The following is a 24,942-nucleotide window of genomic DNA, read 5'->3' on the forward strand; positions in this document are numbered from 1 at the left end:
TGAATTCTGGGTGGGGCCCGGAAAACTAAATGCTTAACAAGTACTTCAGGGGATACAGATGCAGGTGGTGTGTGAACTACACTTAGACCAGCACTGCAGCATGGAAATGTCCATGGAATAAAACAGGAGGACTTTGAGACCCCAAGAAGTCAAGTAACTTGTCCAAGATCACACCTGGAGAGTGAGAAAGCTGGGTTTAGACTCAGCTCCAGACAGCTGTGCACATACTCTGTGTGAGTTCTCTGCAAAGGAGAACATACCATGTGGGTCTCTTGTATAGCTCTGAACTCTAAAGGTATACCAGTAGCCATTATGGGCTTTCTTTCTCTAAAGAAGACAAATGATTTTGGGAAAACATGTGTGTGCATGCACACACACTTTTAGACAGCTGTTTCTCGGAGAATCTGCAAGCAGACAGCCCTCCTACCATTCATCATACTTCTCTGCTACACTGGGAAGGTGCTGGGTTGATTGCTAGGCATTGCCAGCATTACTTCGGATAAAGAATCAGCCTCCCGCCTGAACACTGACAAATACAGAGAGCTCAATGCCCTAGTCTGCCTTCCCTTCAAGTCCCCAGCAAGGTAGCTTTGATGACGCCCAGATGGGGGCCATGTGTGAAAATAAATGAAGTCCACCAAAATGAGAACAAATAAAAGCTCTTTATTCAGAGCTTGCTATAGCAAAGAAGTCAGCAGCATCAGTTGCATTTGGCAGAGACTCCCAGGCAGGCAGGGGAGTGGGAAAGCTTGTTAGTGAGTAAAGGGAAGGCTCCAGATATACCCCAATAGAAGGCTGCTGGCATGAAGGGTGCTGTAGGTGGGCGAACTTGAAGTGGGGCATCCTATGTGATTGGTTAGGGGAGCACATTTGGCTTTCCATGCCTGGTCCTAAGTTGGAAAGGGATACAAATTAGAGAAGCTGGCAGTTATTGATTACATTCTGGTTGTTTTGTGGCCAACTCTTACAAGGGTTGTGGTTTGGCTTCCTGAACTGGAGGTTGCAAACTGTGGGACAGAGCTCTATTTTAACATACAGCCTGGCCATTATCCATTCATATATTCATTCTCTCAAAGGGAGTTTCCAATAAGTTTTTCCTTAGCTGTTCAGCCCCATCCTTATTTCCTGCAGAAAAATCTGATATCACATATTCAATGGTGTGTGAAATATGTCCCCAACCCCATGCCACCCTCATATCCCAGCATCCAGAGGACACAGCTGAGTGAAGCTCGAACAAGAGTGCCTCTTCTTTGGGGACTCTGGAATGGAGCTCTGCTCCCATTAATGTCCCAATCCATCATCAGAGACATCTGTAGAGGGAAACGCACCTTCTGAGTCACTAAGAACTTGTATCACCTCCACCCACACCCACCCTATTTCCTCCAATACTGTTCTGACACAGGAACACTCAATGGTCTTTAAGTTTCACTCTAAGGAGGGAAGTTTTGCATAAAGGGCCTCCTGACATCACTATTGTGGCATAAATAGATTTCCAGGGGACATTCCGCCCTCCCCCTTCTTTTCAGGGACAACCCTCCATGTTGTTCATGCCAAGGGCCTGGGAGTCATCCTCAAACTGCCCACTCAGCACCCATGTGCGGCTCAGTCTTTTCCCAAGTCCTATCAATTCTATCTCCAAAATCTTTCCCCATTCCAATTCCCAGTTCTCTCCTCCGCACCACTCCCATCCTAACCGAAGCCACATATTTTACCTGACTTTGCAAAAGCTCCTTGTAAGTCTCCTCTGTTAATTTAACTAAGCCAAAGCTCCCAAACTCTGCTGAAATAAGAATTACAAAGGGTATATTTGTCTTATAAAGAAAGAAGGAAGGAGGGTTAATGTTCTAGGCATAAGAAAGAAGCTTCACAGGTACTTACTGCTTTTAGAAAATAAGAATGTCACTTAAAATCTTATCCACCAGGGCAATCAATTAAAACTATAGAATTTTTAGGGTTTAAAATTATAGTTATAGGGCAGACCAACCATCTCCAAAATCTAGGCATCTTAGAAAATACCTTTTCATAAAGAACATTTTCCAAGACAGCTTAGAATGGAATAGTGTCTGCTTTTCTGCAGCTGCAGGGAAGGAAGCAACATTTTTCTTTCTCATTGGGATGAGAGGCCTTTCACTAACAGTTAGAAGAGCCTGCAGTTTCAATATTAAGCGCGAGAATTTGATTAGTAAATATCAAGGGGCAAAAGTTTGACTAAGTAACTCAATACTTGTGGCAAACAAATGACAGAAAGAGAACGGTGACAAATGGAATATGGCACAGGTGGTGAAATGTTGCCTCTGAACCCCATTCCCCCTCTTCGCCCTCCAGGGGGATTCACTAAGTAGCCAGGGGGTCTGTGAACATGACCCTCTCCCTCTCTGCTTAAGTCACAGCACTTGCCTGTTGGCCGCATGGCTTGTTGGGTATATTATCAGCCCCATAGGGATGCCGATGTGCTGTACCTTCTGCCCCCTGCCTCTCCAGCTGTTTCCTGTTCATGTCCACCTCACTAACCAGCCCCACTGGTCTTCCCTCAGATCCCAGAAGTTCCATGTTCCTTCCTGCATTAAACATCCGCACTCACTGTTCCCCCTGCCTGGAACGCTGTCCCTTCATGCCTGGTCCATCCCTGGTCACCTGTCAGGTCACAGTGTAAATGGTTTCCTCTCAGGCCAGCCCTTCCCTCTACTCCCCGCCCAAACCCAAATGATACCTTTCTGTTGTACCCTTTCTTAACACCCTAAACTTTTCTTTTTAACACTTGTCACAATTTACAATATATATTTTCGCTTCTTTGTTTTATATCTGTCTCCCAAGTATAAAGTTCATGAAGGCAGGAGCACTATCTGATTTTTTTCAACACTGTATCCTCATCCATAACACTTAATAAAAATAATAACTGTTAACATTTACTAAATGGTTATAATGCACCTGGCCCTATCCTGAATGCTTTAAGATTATCAACAATATTTCACATATATTTATTGAGCAATGATTTTGTACCAGGCATGGTAGTAGCTGCTAGGGATACATCAGTGAACAGAACAGACAAAAGTCACCAGCCTCATAGAGCTGATGTTCTAGTCGGGGAAATAGACACTAAACAAATTAATAAGTTAAGCTTTGCGCAGTGGCAGTATCGTAGCCAATGAGGTTTATCCGAGGCGCGATTATTGCTAATTGAAAACAAATTAATAAGTTAATTATAGGGCATATTCAAGGTGATAGTGCTAGGGAGAAAGATAATGCAAGGAAGGGGATAGAATAATATGTATAATGAGATACATATTTTCCCTTTTTTCATGGATGAGAAAACTGAGATAGAGAGAAATAAAAACTTGTCCAGAATTTGAGACCTTCGTTATTAAGTGTCAGATTCAAGATTTAAACCAAGTTCTGACACCACATGCCTAACATTCCCCTTTCCTGCTCACAAAATAGGAACTCTCTGCTTCAAGTTGGTGCTTGAATTTAAAAAATAATAAAATACAAGCCAAAATAGGAACTCAATAGGATTTGATGGGGGAAGGAATGAAAGAATGAATCCAGGGGTTACTTGTGCTGTTCAGTTAACCTGAGTATTCACAATGGTTGGGATCTGTTGTGGTTGAGACAACTGCTTTTACAAGTATGCCCACGAGTCCTAAGGTCCACAGAGACCCTTTAGGGGTCACCACAGGAGAGTGCAATCCCTGTTCCTCTCCTGCCTCCAGCCAAAGCAGCTCTCCTCTTACCTATCTAATATATTGGGGTTCCAGGTGACCTGTCTTTTGAAAGAAGGATTAAACATTTTGAAAACTGTTCTAGACAAAAGTATAATTGAGGGAACTAGCGTAGTGAAAATCTCATTCAATGTGAGAGCAATGGTAGACGTAGCTAGTCCAATCTCTCATTCTACTGAGACAGAAACTGAGGTGGAGAAGTGACATGACTTACCCAGAGTCATACAGCCAGTGGCCATCAGCACTAGGACTCCTATCTCCATTCTAGCGCCCTTGCTTCTGCATCACTGCTATTGACAGACCATTAAGTAACAGGGAGGAGAGGAGGGCTGGCCCTGACTCAACTGAGGCTTCTGTGAAGCCAGCTTGGACAGTGTGGCACTGGTGAATGATAATTGAACCCATTCCTGCTTCTTCTTGGGCAGGTGGCTAGGCTTCATTTCATTACATGTGATGTATTTTTTAAATTTACATTTTTTGGCAACCCTTGAGATCATGTGTGGCCTCATGGTTGAGTTCTTGCCAATAGATTGTGAATAAAACAACAAGCATCACTTTCAGGCCAGAAAGAACTCTCCAAATGATGGGTTGTGCTGACATCAGAGCCTAGCAGAAAACAAACAAACAAACAAACGAACAGTCAACGGTAAGAAACAGTAAAATATAGTGGTTAATGGTCAGGCTTTGGAGTTGAACAGAATTAAGTTTGAGTTCCTGCTTTACCATGTACAAAACTCAGTAGTGACTTTAAGTCTTTTAACTTCTTTGAGCTTCAATTTCTGATACTAGCTAGTTCCATAGGAAAGGAATCCCTGTGTACAGTATTAATAGAGACTTTTGGTTGCAGACAACAGAATCTGTTCTAGCTAAGGAGTTTATTAAGGAGAATAGAAAATGCGCCAAAATTGAATCCTGGCTCGTCTTCCAGGAACAACTGCCAAAGTTACACTGCAGACCTGGACCACCAAAAGAGCTACACCTCTGCCTAACCAGGAAGCTACAGAATTAGGATACTGCCACTATAGTTGCTGACTCCAGGACCATGCTGCCTCTTACCTAAGTTGCACCAGGAAAATGGATGCCTTCCACCCTGCTTCTCTATTTAAGTAACTTAGTTACAAATCGAAGTCTCACACAAGATCATCAGATGCATTGAACCTAAATCACATTTGGAAATTAACTGTTAGGGGGTCTGGAAAATGCCATAGCATTTCAGTCTTTGCCATATGGCACAAGTACTTTAGAAAGATGTTAGAAAGGGTATTGAGTGAGCCAGTACATCTGTGGAAAACTGAATGCTGTTTCTGGCACATAGAAGCTGCGCGGTGTTTTAGGCCAGGAGCGGTGACTCACGCCTGTAATCCCAGCACTTTGGGAGGCCAAGGTGGGTGGATCACCTGAAGTCAGGAGTTCGAGACCAGCCTGGCCAACATGGCGAAACCCTGTCTCTACTAAAACTACAAAAATTAGCCGAGTGTGGTGGCACACGCCTGTAATCCCAGCTACTCAGGAGGTTGAGGCAGGAGACTCGCTTGAACCTGGGAGGGGGAGGTTGCAGTGAGCCGACAGACTCACTTTTTTGAGACAGAGTCTCAAAAAAAAAAAAAAAAAAAGAAGAAGCTGCACAATGTTTTAACTAAGAGTTAGCATAACTTAGTCATTAAGGACCTAACCTCTGAAGCCACACCTCTGGGTTCAAATCCCTGCTCCATCACAATCAGCTGTGTTACCCTAGCAACCCACCTCCCTCTGTATTCCAGCTTACACACCATACAATTAGGTCTGTTTCCATTTATTTGTCATAAAATAGGTTAATTATAATTATATAAGCAAAGGTATAGGCTTGCCGTGAGAAATGGATGAGTTAGTAAGTAAAGCATTCAGAGAAATACCTGGTCATAGAACCTCAATTAACTTGATTAGCTTTTGCTGCTACCAGGCCACTGTTTGTCCTGTCTTCATGGCTCCCGGGAGTAACTGCATTTACTGGAGACCTCTGTGATACCACGTGGGTATGCAAACTCTGCAGACTCTGATGGTCAACTTTGTCTCTCATCTGGGAATCTCATTCCTTTCCCCAAATGCTATTCGTCAAAGAGCTTGATGATGATAATCAGTAATAGCCAGGCCCTCCGTCAATTGCTTTATTCATAGTATTGCATTATTGCTCACAACATCTTTTTGGAAATTGGTATTGTCACCCCCAATTTACAGCTTAGGAAACTGAGGTTTGGGGGTGTTAGGTAAATTGCCAAGGGTCATAAGGCTGGTTGGTTTCAGATTTGTGATCTGAGGCCAGCTCTCTGCTCATGTGTGTGTGTGCCACCATGCCTGGTTGTAATACGCTAACCTACATTTTCTTTAATGCTTTCCCTGGTTCAAGTGGAGAACAGCTGTATTCTCTTTATGGTTCAGTTCAGTGAATATTTACTCTGATCCCTGGAGTATAGCGATAAGTAAGAAAGGGTTCCCATCTTAGAGGAAACTTCAGTCAATCAAGGAGAGGTTGGCATTTAGACAGTTAAAACGTATACAAGCAATGAGAAGTGTGTAAATGGTACAGAATTAACACAAAAGAGCTGTCAGTTAACTAGGACTCCAGACAAGGCTTCGGGGTGGAGATGAAGGCTGAGTGGGGTTACAAATGTCAAAGGTGGGGCAGAAAGCAGAGCAGGAGGGGAAGACACATCACAACAGAGCAGTATGTGAAAAGGCACTGAGGTATGAAAAGCAGCATGGGGTGCCCAGAGAATGACAAGGAAGCCTGTGATTTTGAAGTATAGGTGTAATGTAAAGAACAGCAGGAAATGAAATTAGCAACAATCTTGGGGAATACTGAAAAACCACATAAAGGCACAGGGAGTTAGGAAAAAGCAAAGGGTTTTAAGCAGTTAAAAGACAAATTATGGCTTGCATTTTAGACCAATTCCTGCTTCAAAGGCTGGTTAATGTGTAGATCCCAGTGCAAACAAAAATGTGGAGGCCCTTGTCCACATAGGAGACAAGTGACTTTTAAAGGTACTAATACACAGTTTTTTCTTTAAAAATATTTAATTATTTCTAAAACATAAGTTTTGTTTTTCTATTCTCCATTTTATTTATTTCTGCTCTAATTTTTATTTTCTTGTTTTTGCTTGCTTTGAGTTTTGTTTGCTCTTCTGTTTCTCATTTCCTAACATGGAAAATTAAGCTATTGATTTGAGATTTTTTTTTTTTTAAATATAGGCATTTGTAACTGTAAATTTCCCTCTAAGCAGTACCTTACCTGTATTCCATAAGTTTTAGTGTTTTATATTTTTGTATTTTCTTTCTTTTTTTTTTTTTTGGTGGGGGAGGAAGGAGGAGCAGAGTCTCATTCTGTCACCCAGGCTGGAGTGCAGCGGCACGATCTCAGCTCACTACAACCTCTGCCTCCCAGGTTCAAGTGATTCTCGTGCCTCAGCCTCCTGAGTAACTAGGATTGCAGGTGTGTGCCATCATGCCTGGCTAATTTTTGTATTTTTAGTAGAGACAGGGTTTCACCATGTTGGCCATGCTGGTCTCAAACTCCTGTCCTCAAGCTATCTGCCCATCTTGACTTCCCAAAGTGCTGGGATTACAGGTGTGAGCCACCACGCCCACCTGTTTTTGTATTTTCTAATACAAAAAATATTTTCTAATTTCCCTTGTGATTTTTTCTTTGGTCTCTTTTTAGTTAGAAATACATTTGTAAATTTTCCAAATGTCCTCCTGTTATTGATCCTCTAAATTGATTCTATTGTAATTGGAGAATATACTTCGTATTATTTTATTTTTTGCATTTATTGAGTTTTTTTATAGGTTAGCACATGATCTATCCTGAGGAATGTTCCATGTGTACTTAAGAACAATATATATTCTGGATGGATTGTTCTATAGATGTCTATTAGATCTAGTTGTTTATAGTGTTGTTCAAGTCTTATGTATCCTTGTTGATCTTCTGCCTAGTTGTTCTATCCATTATTGCAAGTGGAGTATTGAGGTTTTCAAATATTATTGAATGTTTTATATCTCCCTTCAATTCTGTTTTTTTTTTTTTTTCTTTTTTTCTTTTTCTCACGAGCAGCTCATGCTTTAACAACTTTGTTAGTTTTTGCCTCAAGTATTTTAGGACTCTACTCTTAGGTGTATATATGTTCATAATTGTTATGTCTTCCTAATGGGCTGGCCCTTTTGTCATTATAAAATGTTCCTGTTTAACTCTAGTAACATTTTTGTTTTAAAGTCTATTTTGTCTGATATTTCTATAGATATTTCAGCTCTCTTGTGGCTGCTGTTTGCATGGCATATCTCTTTCCATTCTTTTACTTTCAATCTATAGTCATGAATTGTATGATAATGTTCTGGTCAACAATGGACTGCATATATGATGGTGGTCCCCTAAGATTATAATACAATATTTTTACCATGCCTTTTCTATGTTTAGATATACACATACTTACCATTGTATTACAGTTGCCTACAGTTTTCCATATAGTTAACATGCTGAACAGGTTTAGCCTAGGAGTACTAGGCTGTGCCGTATACCTAGGTATGTAGTAGGCTATATCATCTAGATTGGTGTGAGTATACTTTATGAGGTTTGTACAACAACAAAATAGTCTAATGATGCATTTCTTAGAATGTATCCCTGTCATTAGGTGGTGCATGACTGAACTTGTATCTTTGAATCTAAGGTGTGTTTCCTGTAGAGAACATACAGGTGGATTTAAAAAATGTGATCTGACAATCTCTGACTTTTGATTGTAATGCTTGATCTATTTGCATTTATTGTTACTATTAATATGTTATATTTATTTTTGCAATTTTGTCCTTTTTTTCCCATATGTTGCATGCCATTTTTGTTCCTTTGTTCCTCTTTTAGTGCCTTATTTTGCGTTAAGTGGATCATTTCTAGTGTAACATTTGAATTCCTTTAACGATCTTTAACAAGTTAAGTTATTTCCTCATTAGTCGCTGTATGGCTTATAATATATACCTCAACTTTTTAGAATCTACTTCATATTTATTAACTTAATTTAAATGATATGTATAAACTCTATTACTACATAGCTCTATTTCCTCTGTACCCTTTTATATATTACTATAGTTATACAAATATGTCTATATATGTATGTTACTCTACAATACCTTATAAGCATTACTATATATATAATATATATTATATATTTCATATATATATATAAAATAATTGAGCAGCCACAAGAGAGCTGAAATATGTATAGAAATATCAGACAAAATAGACTTTAAAGCAAAAATGTTACTAGAGTTAAACAGGAACATTTTATAATGATAAAAGGGCCAACCCATTAGGAAGACATAAATATATAGTTTTATGTCTTTCTTTTTTTTTTTTTGAGACAGAGTCTCACTCTGTCACCCAGGCTGGAGTGCAGTGGCGCAATCTTGGCTCACTGCAACCTCCACCTCCTGGATTCAAGCGATTCTCCTGCCTCAGCTTCCCAAGTACCTGGGACCACAGATACGCGCCACCATGCCTGGCTAATTTTTTTTGTATTTTTAGTAGAGATGGGTTTTCACTGTGTTAGCCAGGATGGTCTTGACCTCCTGACCTCGTGATCTGTCTGCCTCAGACTCCCAAAGTGCTGGGATTACATGTGTTATCCACTGTGCCCAGCCAGTTTTCTGTCTTTTAAACGAGGTGAGAGGACAACAAATATATCTTTTAGAGTTTGTTATATTAATATTTACCATTTCTGATTCTCCTAATTTCTTCCTGTGTATTTGAGTTACCATCTAGTATCATTTCCTTATTCTAATATAGCTTCATCCCCCACCTGCTTCCTTTGTGCTGTTATTGTCAAATATATTCTATTTCTGTATGTAATAGACCCAACAATGCAATTACATAAATATTGTGTTTTATAGAATATAAAAATAAGGGAAAAATGAAAGTATACTCTCTTTTAAATGAAATATGAAATTACTCACATAATTATCTTTACCAGCACTCTTTTCTGTGCATGTAAATTTTAATTATGACCTGGCATCACTTGCTTTCAGCCTGAAGAACTACCTGTAATATTTTTGTAAGGTAGGTCTGCTAGCAACAACACATTCTCTCAGTTTTTGTTTATCTGGGAATATTTTTACTTTGCCTTTTTTTCTCCTCCATTTTAGTAAAGATAGTTTTGCTGGGTATGCAATTCTTGGTTAGCAGTTTTGTTTTGTTTTAGCATTATGAGCATGTCATTCTATTGCTTTTAGCCACTTGTTTCTGACTAGAATGCAGATAATAATCTTATGGGAGTTATCTTATGCACATGAGTTATTTTCTTTCGCAGCATTCAAGATTTTCTCTTTGTCTTTTTCAACATTTGACTATGATGTGGATTTCCTTGCATATACTCCACTTGGAGTTTGCTGAGTTTCTTGGATGTTTTTCATCAAATTTGGGAAGGTTTCAGCCATTGTTTCTTCAAATAAGTTTTCTTTGTTTTTTCCTCTCCATATAGTATTTCCATTACACATATGTTGGTGCATTTAATAGTGTCTCACATTTTCCTGAGGCTCTGTTCATTTTTCTTTATTCTTATTCTCTCTCATTGTTATATTGTATAATCTCTATCAATCTATATTCAAGTTCACTGATTCATTCTTCTGCCAGCTCAACTCTATTGTTGATTCCTGCTAGTGAATTTTTCGTTTAGGTTATTGCACTTTCAATCTAAAGTTTTTATTTGGTTCCTTTAAAAAATCATTTCTAGGCTGGGTGCCGTGGCTCACACCTGTAATTCCAGCACTTTGGGAGGCCGAGGCAGGCGGATCACCTGAGGTCTGGAGTTTGAAACCAGCCTGACCAATATGGAGAAACCCTGTCTCTACTAAAAATACAAAATTAGCTGGGCGTGTTGGTGTATCCCTGTAATCCTAGCTGCTCTGGAGGCTGAGGCAGGAATATGGCTTGAACTCGGGAGGCAGAGGTTGCTGTGAGCCAAGATGGTGCCATTGCACTCCAGACTGGGCAACAAGAGAGAAACTCTGTCTCAAAAAAAAAAAAAAAATCATTTCTATCCTTTCACTGTTAGTCTGTATTTGAGGAGACATTGTTATTATGCCTTCCTTTCATTCTTTAAACATGGTTTCCTTTAGATCTTTGAATATTTTCTTAATAGCTGCTTTAAAGTATTTGGCTGCTAAGTCCAACATTTGGGCCCCCTCAAAGGCATTTTAAGTGCCTGATTTTAACCCCTTGTGTATAAGTCACATTTTCCTGCTTCTTTGAATGTGTAATAATTATTCATTTAGAACTGTTCCTTCTAGGAAAGATGACAACTCTGGATACTGATTTCCCTCTCTCCCTCAGGACTTGTTGTTATTTGCTTATTTATTTGCTTAGTGACTTGGCTGCACGGGTTCAGTGAAGTCTACTTCCCCCATAGCGTGCAGGCTCTCATATTGTTCTTTAAAGGGCATAGCCTTGGGAATGCACTTCATCTTCTTGATCACCAGAAATGACTCTGATCTTAGCTGGATTCTCTTTGATTTTCTGTTTCTCTGACCACTCCATTAAACTTAAGATTGATCTGTATCTGTTGAGATCACACCCAGTCATTCACCTCTACAAATTGCTGTCCGATTGCTCTGTTGCTTTTAAGGATGCTCTAGGATGTAAATCATTCTGCAATCTGATCCAGTTGAAGTCAAATCCCTTAGTAGGACAGAATGTTGCCAGTCTTTGAGACTTGCCTCAGTCCTCCACTGGAAAGAACCTCTGCTCTACAGAGCTGAGGGTGGGATGAGAGTTGGAGAATTTATTCTTCACCAGATGTCTTACTCAGGTCTTCTCTATGGTGCAAGAATTGGTGGTGAGGGCAGGAACTGATGTTGGCACTCAGCTGCTGCCACCACTCAGTATGGATCTTCTGCAGCCCAGAGCCAGGGTGGTTGGGATCTCCTAATGTCCACTGGCTACCTAAGCTATTCAGAATAGGTCTCTGTCCTAGCAAGCTGGGGTGTGTGAGAGTTGCCAGTTGGCTGCTGGGCCCACTAAAGTAGCTGTCCTGCAACATAGCTATGTGGTGAACGAGGGAATGTGGCCTTCACCAGCTTCCCCACTCATATCCTCCCTACATAGCAGGAGCTGGGGGTGAGGAAGTGGGAAATACTCAGTTGCCACCATTTACTGTATATAGGCTTTCCACAGCATAGAGATGTGAAAAATAATATCTGTTGATGGTCACTGTGATGGTTAATACTGTCAACTTGACTGGATTGAAGGATACAAGCTGTTAATCCTGGGTCTGTCTGTTAGGATGTCATCAAAGAAGATCAACATTTGAGTCAGTGGGCTGGGAAAGGCAGACCCACCCTTAATCTGGTGAGCACACTCTAATCAGCTGCCAGTTAATATAAAGTAGGCAGAAAAACATGAAAGGTTAGACTGGCCTAGCTTCCCAGCCTACATCTTTCTCCCATGCTGGATGCTTCCTGCCCTTGAACATCAGACTCCAAGTTCTTCAGTTTTGAGACTCGGACTGGCTCTCCTTGCTCCTCAAGCTTCCAAAGAGCCTATTGTGGGACCTTGTGATAGTGTAAGTTAATACTTAATAAACTCCATATATATATATAAACTCCCATATATATGTATATCCTATAGATAGATCTCATATATATATATTATTAGTTCTGCCCCTCTAGAGAACCCTAATACAGTCACTAACTGCAGTGTATATTTGGCTATGTAAACATTTTTGACTTTTACGTGTCAAAATTAAAACAGAATTAAAAAGTAAGGGACAAGGTGGGATAAAGTTCTTTGAACAAACATGATATATAAAGACATAATGTGTTTAACATATTTCAAATATAGGGGACTTTTAAAAAATCAGTAAGAAAACACTAACAGTGCAAAAGTAAAATAAAAAAAAGAAAGTCATGAATAAGCAAGACACAAAAGAATATGTGCAAATGATAATAAACATTATGAAAATATATCCAATCTCAAAAATTAGGAAATACAAATTAAAACACCACCAAGATACCACTTTTTCCTACAAAATGGAAAAAGATACTTTCAAAGTCAATGTCAATGCCAGTAATGATGTAGTGAGCTGGACTCTTATTTCCGTTCAAACTACAAATTTGTGCAACTGTTCTGGAAAGGAATTTGGCAGTATTTATCAAAACACCCTAAAATGGTTATATCCTTATATGCGGAAGTTTCTGCTGAGAATATGATCCTACATAAAGTAACCAGAGGACATCCACTGTAATAAGAGCAAAAAATTAGAAAGGACTAAATGTGCAGCCATAAAGAAATACTTAAATAAATTATGCTAATTCATCCATTAAAAAGTCACAGTGTTAAAAAAAAACCATGTTTTTAAGGAATATTTAGTAATATGGGAAAATGTTCACAATGCAATGTTTAGTGAAAAGGAATATACAACTGTACATATGGACATGATATCATTTTTGTAAAACACAGACGCAAAGATGTATTTTTGCCTTTGTGTGTGTGTTGGAGGCAGGGGGATTCTGTGTGTCTATGTGCCTGTGTGTCAGGGACATCCTAGCTAAGGACAAAGTTACATTTCAAGGTGCTGAAGCCATCCATTTGAATGAGCTGATATGTGTGAAGCTCTTCTCTGATGGCTAATTGAGGAGGGAGGAGGTACTGGTACTTGAGGGTGAGGAGAAGTGATGTAAGGAGTAGAGAGATGAGTTCAAGAAAGCACACAGAATGGGGTTTGTTTTCTGTTATCTCCTTGGACCAGTCTTAATCCTGACTGAAATGACAGAGGCAGAAGCTGAAGTTGTTGATTTTACAAAATACTTTTTAAGGCTCTAGGGACTAGCAAGTCTGCTTTATAGCCTGATGGCAAGAGTGACACTTATGGGTGGGAGAATTCCTACCGTCACTCCTCATAAATACAGCCTCTTGAGCCTGACTGCTTCAGCAGGAACAGGAGCCAGTCCTCTGAGAAAGGATGTTGGTGTCTGCACCTGAACCCCATTCTGCAGGGGCTGTGGTGGGTTCTCCAAAGTGCCTTCTTGGAGACTAGACACCAAATGTATAGAGTAGGAACTCAAAGGACTTGGGAGTTAGTCCTTAGTCCTGGATTTGAATCCTGCCTCTGGAAACTGTATAACTTTAGTCATGCTTCATAACTTTTGGAAGACCCAATCTTGACATCTACAAGCTGGACGTTATAGTGCCCTCTGTTGTGAAGAGTGAGGTGGTATACATGAAGCTCATAACAGCATTCCTGTACATATAAAGAGGCTCAGCAAAAATTTAATGGCAGTGACAATGAGTGATTCCAAGCTGCAGGCTGATAGTGTTGAAAGATCTTTCAGACATTTGAAGGAAGCCTTTGGAACATCCTGAAGCAAGTTTCTTTCCACCTAGAAATTTAGAGATTGTTTTTTTAAAGTTCTATAGCATAATCTCAGTTTAAGTGGGCATCTCCTTGGCTGTCTTTTAAACACAAAGCCACCTGCTGTCTTTGCTTTCTCCCTATTCCCCTGCCTGCTTCCATTAATAGTCCTCTCCTGTTTGATACTAGACTTGATGAAAAGATGAGAGTTTCCTTTGTGGACATAAGAACTGTGTTGTTTCAACAAAAGCTTGCATAATCATCCTTAGATGTGTTGACAGCATTTTTATCACCTAGACATCCGATTAAAGACTTGAGCATGTCTAGCTTTTAATTGCCTTGCCCACCCACACAGAAGCTGTTTGGAGCATTAATATGGTCTGTTCAGTACTTTCTGATTGCAACTCTACTGATGTAAACAGCACCCCGGCTCCTTGGTGAGATGAAGAGGGGAGACTTTAAATTTCTTGTTCTTCTCCAGTAAGAATTTCTCAAGAATTTATCACCAAAAAGCTCATACATTTCATAATTACAAGGGCTACACAAAAACTACAAAGAAGAGGTCAAACAACAAAGGTGATGTCAGAAGCAAAAGAAGAGGGAAGGCAGAAAATGATGAGAGAAAAAGATGATGAGGAAAATAGTTATTTGATGGGACCAGTGCAACATTACCATAAGTAAGAAGAGTGTTGAAGGGGGTAGGTGTGTATATTGTGCATCTCCTCTGCATTGGCTACTGTATCAGAATGAACTGGAATCAATAAGATGCTAATCCATGCTGGTACCACCCATGCAGGTGGCTGATACAGAGGCCATTTGCAGTCACTTTGGCAACTCTTATAGGGGCAGAGAAAGTCAAATGTTCCTTGGCACAATTATACCAAGGATATGATAGTCATGCTCATGGCAGGAAGAGACTGTCCTCATATTGAGACTGGACTTGCCTCTGTGGGGAATGAGGTCAACGCTTGCCTCAGTAAGGTTGCTCGCTTCATGGACAACTTGTAAGAGAATCCTCTGCAGCTCTCATGGGTCGGGAGATTAGATTGGAATCAGAGTATCCACCATCATCCTTACTAAGGAGGCCAGAGGACATCAATTAATTTCTAGGCAAATCCCAAGGTGCTCACATTTACAAAATACAAGAGACTGAGAGAAGCAAAGCCCTTTTCCCCTTTGACATGCATCGGTGGCAGCACCAAGGGAAAGGGACAATGTCTGGGGGTAATCAACACCAGTCTAGGCCACACCAAAAAAAAGCTCCTAACCCCATACTTGTGAAGCAAGCATGTAGCCCTCACTCCTGTTCCCCCACCTGCCATAAAGACTGCTGCCTTCTAATTCCTACCATATAGAAATTCTGAGCTCAATGACAGGAGTGGAGCTGCTTGAGGCTCCTGGAATTGTGGGGCTGTAGACTGGGGACTTTGAAAGAAAGACTTACAGGGGTAAAGGGGAAGAGGGATTGAGAGAACAGAAAGGGAAGTTGACAGAGAGGCATAGTACACATGAGAAACTTCCCTCTCTTTCTCTGTTTTGCTTTTTTAAAGACTTTATGCACATTGCTTCTCAGTCTTTTGGCTAAGATCAAGTAAAGACTTTGTGCACTAGAATTAAGTTGATCATATTTACATAGGTTAACTATAATCATGGATCTATGGAAATTCTCTCTTTTTCTCTTTTTTCTTCAGACCCATAATTGATTTTATACACATCCTGCTGCCTTAGCAGATAGATAGGTAAGTCTGACGTGAGTCCTGCCAGATCTCTCTCTACCTCTGCAATCTGTCCTTCTGCAGTTCCTACTGTCCCTCATATATGGAAGTGGGCTGTTGGCTTATCCCTCAACTGTATCTCTACAGACAAGCTCCATCTCTCCAATGCCAAAAATCCCACAAGTTGGCCAGGCACGGTGGCTTACACCTGTAATCCTAGCAGCTTGGGAGGCCGAGGCGGGCAGATTGCTTGAGCTCAGGAGTTCAAGACCAGCCTGGGCAACATAGTGAAACACCATCTCTACTAAAATACAAAAAATTATCTGGGTATTGTGGTGCGTGCCTGTAGTCTCAGCTACTCAAGAGGCTGAGGCAGGAAAATTGCTTGAACCCAGGAAGCGGAGGTTTCAATGAGCAGAGACGGTGCCACTCCACTCCAACCTGGGCGACAGAGTGAGACTCCATCTCAAAAAACAAAACAAAATCCCACAAGTCATCTTATTGGCTCAGATTGGGCCTGATGCCCAACTCACACCAATCACTCTGGTCAGGGAAGTTGAGTCATGTCTCAATATGGCAGCTCCCGGCTGGGCACGGTGGCACATGACTGTAATCCTAGCACTTTGGGGGTTCGAAGCAGGAGGAATGCTTGAGCCCAAGAGTTCGAGACCAGCCTGGGCAACATAGTGAGAGGTCATCTCTACGAAAAGTTGAAAAAATTAGCCAGGCATGGTGGCATGTGCCTATGATCCCAGCTACTTGGGAGGCTGAATGGGAGAATCACAAGCCTGGGAGGTTGAGGCTACAGTGAGCTGAGATTGCACCACTGCACTCCAGCCTGGGCAACAGAGCAAGACCTTGAATCAAAATATATACCTATATCTGAAGTGTATATATATATATATTCGCTCTGTTGCCCAGGCAGCCCCCAATCAAGCCACTTGGTTAAAATAGAAGATAGAAGAGAAAAAGGAAGAGAGAGAGAGAGAGAGAGAGTTCTAGTCTGGATAGACAAGACAGTGGATGTCTACTGGAGGCAATCACTGAAGTTCATGGATTCTTCACTATACCTTAGGAATGACTTTTTTGTTTTGTGTTAATTTGGTATTGTGTACCCAACAGCTGATATATATATCTGGTATAATCCTGCACCTAGTTTTTTTCACCTTCTTCACAGTAACCCATCACAACTCTCAATCCTATTCTGTCATTATTCGTTGAGCTACAAGAAAGTAGGGCTAGTAATTTTGATGATACTAATTACAAGACAACAATGATACTAATTACAGCAACTAATTAACAAGAACTCACCAGGTGTTATCAACTCTCCTAAGAAGCTCCCATATGTTAAACATTCATTTCATTTTCATAATAATCTCAAAACTTAGTTACTGTTAATATCCCCACTTTAGAAATAAATAAACTTGGCTGGGCAAGGTGGTTCATGCCTGTAATCCCAGCATTTTGGGAGGCTGAGGTGGGCAGATCACTTGAGGTTAGGAGTTTGAGACCAGCCTGGCCAACATGGTGAAACCCTGTCTCTAATAAAAATGCAAAACTTAGCTGGGCATGGTGGCGTGCACCTGTAATCCAGCTACCTGGGAGACTGAGGCAGGAGAATTGCTTGAACCCCGGAGGCGGAGGTTTCAGCGGGCTGAGATCGTGCCACTGCACAGTGAACCAAGATCGAGTCACACTGCAGAGTGAGACTCTGTCCCAAAAAATAATAAATAAATGAATAAACCAGTGCATACAGTAATTTAAACAAGGTCGTAAAATTAGTATATGACAGAGCGAAAATTTCAACCCATGTGTGCCTGCTTCTAAAATCATCTTAAATTTTGGAGACCTTTATTGACAAGGTATGAGCAAGAGTGTGAGTGCCAAAAAAGCATGAACTTCCTTAAATAAATAAATAAATAAATTCCTAGAGCATCAACCACAAAGCTTTGCACATCATAGGAACTTAAACATTTATCAAATTGAATGTCGCTCAATTTTCAACATTCAGGTCCATCTGAGTTCTTCCCTGGGACAGCCAAGCATTTTCAAGAGCAGCAGCTGCACTTACCTGAAGATTGTTCAATCAGGGAGGTGGTTAGGCTTTTCGGAGTTTGTTGCAAAATATCTGATAGGCAGGTTAGGCTTCAAATGTACTTAAGACAAAAGCATACAATTGTAGTACATGCTGATTTGTGATATTTCTACTATATGGTACTGTAATACCCACAATTTTTCAGATCTGAAGAGATTTATATGTGAGTTCTTGAGCTTTTTCACAGACTAAATCTATTCATATTGAAATGTCCTATTTTGAGAGGCTTCTTTTTTTCTGCTGACTTGATGGACTTTTAGCAGTCTCTGGATGAGCCCAGCTAAGAGTCCAATTAGACCCCGAATGCAGTCTCGATGGGAACCCTGGTTTTAAGGTTTAGTTATTATTTTGATATTATTACAGAGGTTCATGGATAAAAGAGAGAAGTCAACAAAGATCTAGAAATAAGAAGTTTGGGGAGAAAGTGCATACTGGACTCCACCTTCACTATGGTGAGAACAGGGGCAATGAAAAGCATCTGAGATAAAGGCTTGGTGGAGGTCTCACCAAGAAGCAGATGGGAAGGTTAAACATGGCAGGGGTGGCAGAGTGGAATGGGAACTCTCTAAGTCCCAATGTGTATGCAGCAGGTCTGGGTTCCCTCCTGTGGTCCCTGTTGTGTTGTGACCCTGGCTTTTCAGAGGGCTGCAGCCCCAGTGGTGGCACTTAGCTAACTTCTAGAGCTTCTAGACTCTATTGGGAAGGAAACCAAAATATTTCTCTTAAAATGCAGGGGATTTTAGTTAAAGGTAAAAGGTCAAAACATAGGAGTTCATGCTGCCCCTCCTCTCTGCTTTTAGCAGTTGAAAATAGAGCTGAGACAGCGGTGCCAGAGAATCCAGGAGCAGACTTCACTCTTCCCATCAATTTACCTTCCCACATTTTCCTGCTTGCAGATACTCTCTCTTTGTCTTGTCCTTATATAAGATGTATGGCTCTTTGTTAAAATACTATTTAAACAAGGCCCCTAAACCACTGGCTTAAGAGAAAAATACTTTTTTTTTTTTTTTTTTTTTTTGAGACAGAGTCTCACTCTGTCACCCAGGCTGGAGTGCAGTGGTACCATCTTGGCTTGCTGAAAGATCCGCCTCCCAGGTTCATGCCATTCTCCTACCTCAGCCTCCCAAGTAGCTGGGACTATAGGCACCCACCACTGTGCCCGGCTAATTTTTTGTATTTTTAGTAGAGACGGGGTTTCAGCGTGTTAGCCAGGATGGTCTCGATCTCCTGACCTCGTGATCCACCTGCCTCAGCCTCCCAAAGTGCTGGGATTACAGGTGTGAGCCACAGTGCCCGGCCGAAAAATACTTTTGAACTGAGGCCTCTCCCATATGATGGATGTAACACACTTGAATAGACTTCTGTTTGGTTTTCTTTTGTTAATTTGACTTTTATTTTGGGGAGAATGTCTCAAGTAAGAACCTTTCAAAAGAAGAAAAAACTTGTGTTTTCTCCCCTACAGTTGTTTAGGCTGCTCAGGCCCCATTGCACCCCTTCTGGAATCTTCACATTTCCTTTGGAAACTTCATCCTGTGACTCAATTAGTTGTTGGCTCAAGCAGAACTAGTCCCGGTGGGCCAGTGACTCAAATGTGGTCATTGGGAATACTGCATCCCCCTGGCCACTTAATTGATTCAGGCTATGCACATGATCCAAGGTGGCCAGTCAGACCTGAGCCAGGCCAATTGAAAAGCCAGCCCTAGGAATGTTATCAGAATAATTATTGAAAAGACTCTTTTTCTGGTGATGTTTCTCAACTAGTAAAGCCAGCAGCTACTGTTAACCATTTTTGCCATCAGAGAGAAGAGGTTTAATGGTACCATTTTAGGCATTGATACCACCATTTGAGTCTGTAGCTGTATGAGCCAATAAAGTCCTCTCTATGCTTAAGACAGCATAAGTTTTATTTCTCTCACTTATACCTGAAAAATTCCCAATGTAGAAGCCAACCCCAGTCAATTAATAGTGGCTGCGTGAAGCTCTGTGTTAAGGACTGTAAGGCTGCATCCTGGCTCAGTAGAAGAAATACTATGATTGATTAGCAGTGTTTGCCTTAGGCAAGGGATGAGAAACCAGTGGCATGTGTGCTTTATATATGCCCTTCCTATGTTTGAAGTTCTTTCATTGCTGCTGGGCTTTGTGGAATAACTATCAGTTGGTTCATCTGTTAATAGTCATCTAGTCTAATTTCTATGGATGGTGTTCTGCACTGGGCATTTGTATCCCCTCAAAATTTATATGTTGAAGCTCTAACCCCTAGTGTGGCCATGCTTGGAGATGGCCTCTAAGAAAGTAATTAAAGTTAAATGAGGACATAAGACAGGGGCCCAAATGCAATAGGAGTAATGTTCTTATAGGAAGAGACACTAGAGAGCCTCCTATCCCCACCCCACACTGAGAGAAGGTCATGTAATGACATATAGCAAGAAGGCAGCTGTCTGCAAGCCAGGAAGAGAGCCCTCATCAGAGACCAACACTGAAATCTGGGAATTTTAGCCTCCACAACTGTGAGAAAATAAAGTTCTGTTGTTTAAGCCACCCAGTAACTTGATATGGCAGCCAAAAGGAAAGTAATACAGATGGTAAAGCAAAATTATGACATATGGTGTGGGGTATTTCTGTTGGTGTGCTCTGACTTTGTGATACAAATGGCCAATATCAGTCAGGACCCAGAGGCTCTTCCCATTTAATTATAAGCTTCTACCAAAGACTGAGACATGTGCACTCAGAGAAGCCATGATAGACCACAGCCCCTTAGAGTCATTCATTATTCAGATCAAGGGTATATATGTATATATACATATGAAACATTACTTCCCTAACAACTATGAGGATGACATTTGGGAGTCTGGCCATTAAATTTCCTTTAGGCAATACTTTCACTTTTCTAGTCCTGAGCTTTCATGCGCAGGGACCTGAGGCCAGCATGCTTGACTGAGAGTATGGACCGGGTTATACTCCTCCAAACCTTCATCCCATTGACTGAAAAAAGGTTGTTGGTATAATCTGAGTAAATTCTTAAAAATAGAGTAGGTCTATTTTTTATCCACAGAGACCTTTGTAAGCCTTCTCAAGTTCCCTCTATTGCCTCCTTCCTTCTGTCCTTTGATCAACAGCCCAGCCTCCACTGGTACCAGGTCACTCTCCACTTTTAGACTTGAAAGAACCATGGGGTTCCGTGGGTGGCTACCAACAGGTAGTGAAGAAATGTGGGGATCAAAAATAAAATCAGGCCGGGTGCGGTGGTTCAAACCTGTAATTCCAGCACTTTGGGAGGCTGAGGCAGGTGAATCACCTGAGGTCAGGAGTTCAAGACCAGCTTGGCCAACATGGTGAAATCCTGTCTCTACTAAAAATACAAAAATTAGCTGGGCATGGTGGCATGTGCCTGTAATCCCAGCTACTTGGGAGGCTGAGGCAGGAGAATTGCTTGAACCCGGGAAGCAGAGGTTGCAGTGAGCTAAGATCACGCCACTGCAGTCCAGACTGGGCAACAGAGCAAGACTCCATCTCAAAAAATAAAATAAAATAAAAATAAAATCAGATCAAATTAGAAAAATTGTAAAAGCTTATTGTGCATGCAAAAGAACAGTTATCAAACTGGGAGATTTTGAACTAAAAGTAGTAAGAAGCCCTTCTTTCAGCAGTTACATCACAGTCTATAAAGTATAAAGAAGGAAGTATTTTTTACTTTTTTTCTGATTGGCTGTTAAACATTAACATTCTTTTTAGTGCAAGTAGAGATTTTTAAGCTGATTTGTCTACAGCTGATTTCACTGTATCATGCTGACAAGAATGTAAAGCTTATGTTTTGTGTTTCATTTATATTTACATCTATCGTTTAGGAGAAATCAGGATGACTTCAGTTTTGGCTATGCAGCTATGGATAGATGGTCTTGGAGTTTATCTAAATTGTGGCTTCCATTTTTATTTTTCTTTAGCAGCAGGGAGTAGCTCCCTGTTAGGTGAACGCTGACCAAGGAGAACAGGTGATGTTGAACCAAACAGATCAACCCACACTCCTTTCTTTATTCCAGGGACTACACTGTAACAAGGGCAGCTCTCTTTTGTCATTATTTTGGAAAAATCCCATGTGCTGAGTAGATACACCTGCTAAGCCACCCACTCTGCTGCTTCTCGGCTTGCCATGCTGTGGTATCCAGTGTGGTAACATGTTGCGGTATGCTGTTTTGCATCTTTTCTTACTCCTTCCTCACTCTCACTACCCAGGCTTGGCACTTCTCAAGCAATTAGTGCCAGTTGTTTAGCCTCTGTTTCAGGCTCTGCTTTTGAGAGCACTTAAGCTAAGAAATCCTTCTTCTTGATGTCTTTTCTAGGATTCACCCAGGTATTTGATCAAGTTCAGGCTACTGAAATCCTTGTTCCTCCATGCAATTTATGCCCAATTATAGTAACAATCACATTTGGCTAAAAAAATAAATAAATAAAAAGGGAAATGAGACAAGGAAAGATGCAAAGCAATACAAAAGTTTACTATCACTCACTGAAGCCTTTCCCTATAAGGTAGAAAGTTGTATTATACCATTTTGCAGGTGACAAAACTGAGACTTAGAGGTGCTTTTTAGTTAAAGTGATTGAACCGGAACTCTTACCCCATTTTCTCAATGCTCATTCCAGCACTGGTAACTTTCAGGACCACATCTTAAATTGCCTACTCTAGTAAGCCTCTGGGAAAAAGCAACAGGGTCACCTCACGTATCATTAGTGTGTGCTTGGGCAGAACTCCAGGGGCTCTTACTGTTTATAAGTGAGATAGCTACCAGCCCCACTTATGTTGAGACCATTTCCTTTCCTCCAAGAGTTGACTTTCTGCCTTGGGTCTTCTCAGTGGGGAAGATGGTGCTATGTCAACTGTTCATTTAGCAAGGGTCTCTCAGAGCAAGGGCCAGGGTGCTTGTAGGCTTGCAGACGGGCTCACAAGCTGAAATCTGATTTTTTTTCCTCTCTGACAGGCATCTCTTCTTTGACAAAGAGATTAGCAAGCTGTCCTTTGTTGCTTCTCTTCTTCCTTGATTACATCATTTTGCTGTCAGCCATAGGCAAGAAAAGAAAAGCGCCACTCTAATCAGCCTGTCTGCTATTTATAGATGTTGCAGGTAAAGATTTCACTGGGGAGAGAGGCTTGCTTTGCATGGGAGTTTCTTTAACCCAGTGCTACTCAAAGTTTGGCCCAAACTAACAGCATCAGCATCATCTGGGCATTTGTTTAAAATGCAGAATCTCAGGTCCCTCCTCTGACCCTGTAGACCAAAATCGCTGCTGGAGGAGCCCAGGGGTCTGTGCTTTAACAATCTCTCCGGGTGACACACATCTTCAATAAAGGTTAAGAACCTTCAATAAAGGTTAAGATTTTCTTCCTCCCCTCCTAAGTACAGGTATTGGGCATTGGCTAAATTACACAAGGGGCTTCATATGACAATTGGAGAGGCAGCATGTGGAGGAGAGAACAATGGGCTTTTGAATTTGGCAGAGTGGATTTCACTTTCTGTACTTCACTTGCACTGTGATCATGAACTAACCTTTCTGAGACTCAGATTCCTTAATAATGACATAGAAGTAATTATCACTGCTTTCTAGGGTTATCATAAGGATTATATGAGATATTAATATGATAAGCCTTTGCTGCATGGTAGGAGCTCAATAAATTGTTGCCAAAGTAGTAATAGTAATCACGATGTCATCATCATCATCTTTGGTGTGAGTTTGGGGTGTGCCGTAAACACTTGATGTGCCTCTGACTTCATGGTACCTTTTGAACATCATTGTTAACTTTGGGAACTAACCAGCTGTGATGGTTGGATTTGTGTGTCCACTAGATCAGGCTATAGTACCCAGTTATTCAATCAAAAGTGTTCCTACCCCAGCTGTTGCTGTGGAGGAATTCTGCAGACATTGTTCATATCTACAATTACATAGAGGAGATCCTCTTGGATTATGTGGATGAGCCTCACCCAACCAGTTGAAAGGCCATAAGTGCAAAACTGAAGTTTCCCTGAGGAAGAAAAATTCCACTGGTCCCAGTGGCTCACGTAATCCCAGCACTTTGGGAGGCTGAGGCAGGTAGATCACTTGAGGCCAGGAGTTTGAGACCAGCCTGACCAACATAGAGAATCCCCATCTCTACTAAAAATACAAAATTAGCTGGGGTGGTGTGCTGAGACCAGCTCAGTCGGGGAGACCCTAACTGGGTGGCACTAGAGGAATTAAAGACATACACACAGAAATATAGAGGTGTGAAGTGAGAAATCAGGGGTCTCACAGCCTTCAGAGCTATCATAGCTACCATTAAATTACTCATTGTGACTGGTTGTCCTACTTTCCTCAGGTTTTGTTCCATTATCTGCGACAGCTTCTTGATCTGTCCCCAGGTGGGTGGCTATGTTTGATGGGTGTTTCTCATGACAGTTGGGGTCCTCCTCAGCGTCAGCCTTGACATGGCTGAAACCGGAGGTCCTCGGGTTTCTCCTGGAATCTCTTCCTCAGATAATTGCTCTGGAATTAGAACTTGTGCTCCCCATTGTTGTGATAAATCTCTCCACCATAAATTTATAGGTACAGAAGTTATAATTGGTTGAATAGTCCCAGGGTGTCCATCAGGCCCTTCACATTACAAAATATAACTACTTTGATGTACTTCAGGGGCTTTACCAACACTCTGCAGCAGGAGCATGTCCTTAAGGCACAGATCGCTCATGCTATTGTTTGTGGTTTAAGAACGCTTTTAAGTGGTTTTCCACCCTGGGTGGGCCAGGTGTTCTTTGCCCTCATTCTGGTAAACCCACAACCTTACAGTGTGGGCGTTATGGGCATCACGAACATGTCACAGTGCTGCAGAGATTTTGCTTATGGCCAGTTTTGGGGCCAGTTTTTGGCCAGATTTTGGGGGGCCTGTTCCCAACAGTGGTGGTGCATGCCTGTAATCCCAGCTACTCAGGAGGCTGAGGCAGGAGAATTGCTTGAACCCGTGATGCGGAGGTTGCGGTGAGCCATGATTGCGCCACTGCACTCCAGCCTGGAAAACAAGAGCAAAA

The 24,942-nt window shown here is 41.3% G+C and overlaps 1 pseudogene; it reads left to right on the forward strand.

Annotated features, from left to right (window-relative positions):
• The first annotated feature begins 3,116 nt into the window (after positions 1-3,116).
• LOC111555627 lies at positions 3,117-3,224 on the forward strand (annotated as a pseudogene).
• The last annotated feature ends 21,718 nt before the right edge of the window (positions 3,225-24,942 follow it).

Source organism: Piliocolobus tephrosceles, chromosome 2 (assembly GCF_002776525.5).
Source record: "Piliocolobus tephrosceles isolate RC106 chromosome 2, ASM277652v3, whole genome shotgun sequence".
Classification (NCBI taxonomy): domain Eukaryota; kingdom Metazoa; phylum Chordata; class Mammalia; order Primates; family Cercopithecidae; genus Piliocolobus; species Piliocolobus tephrosceles.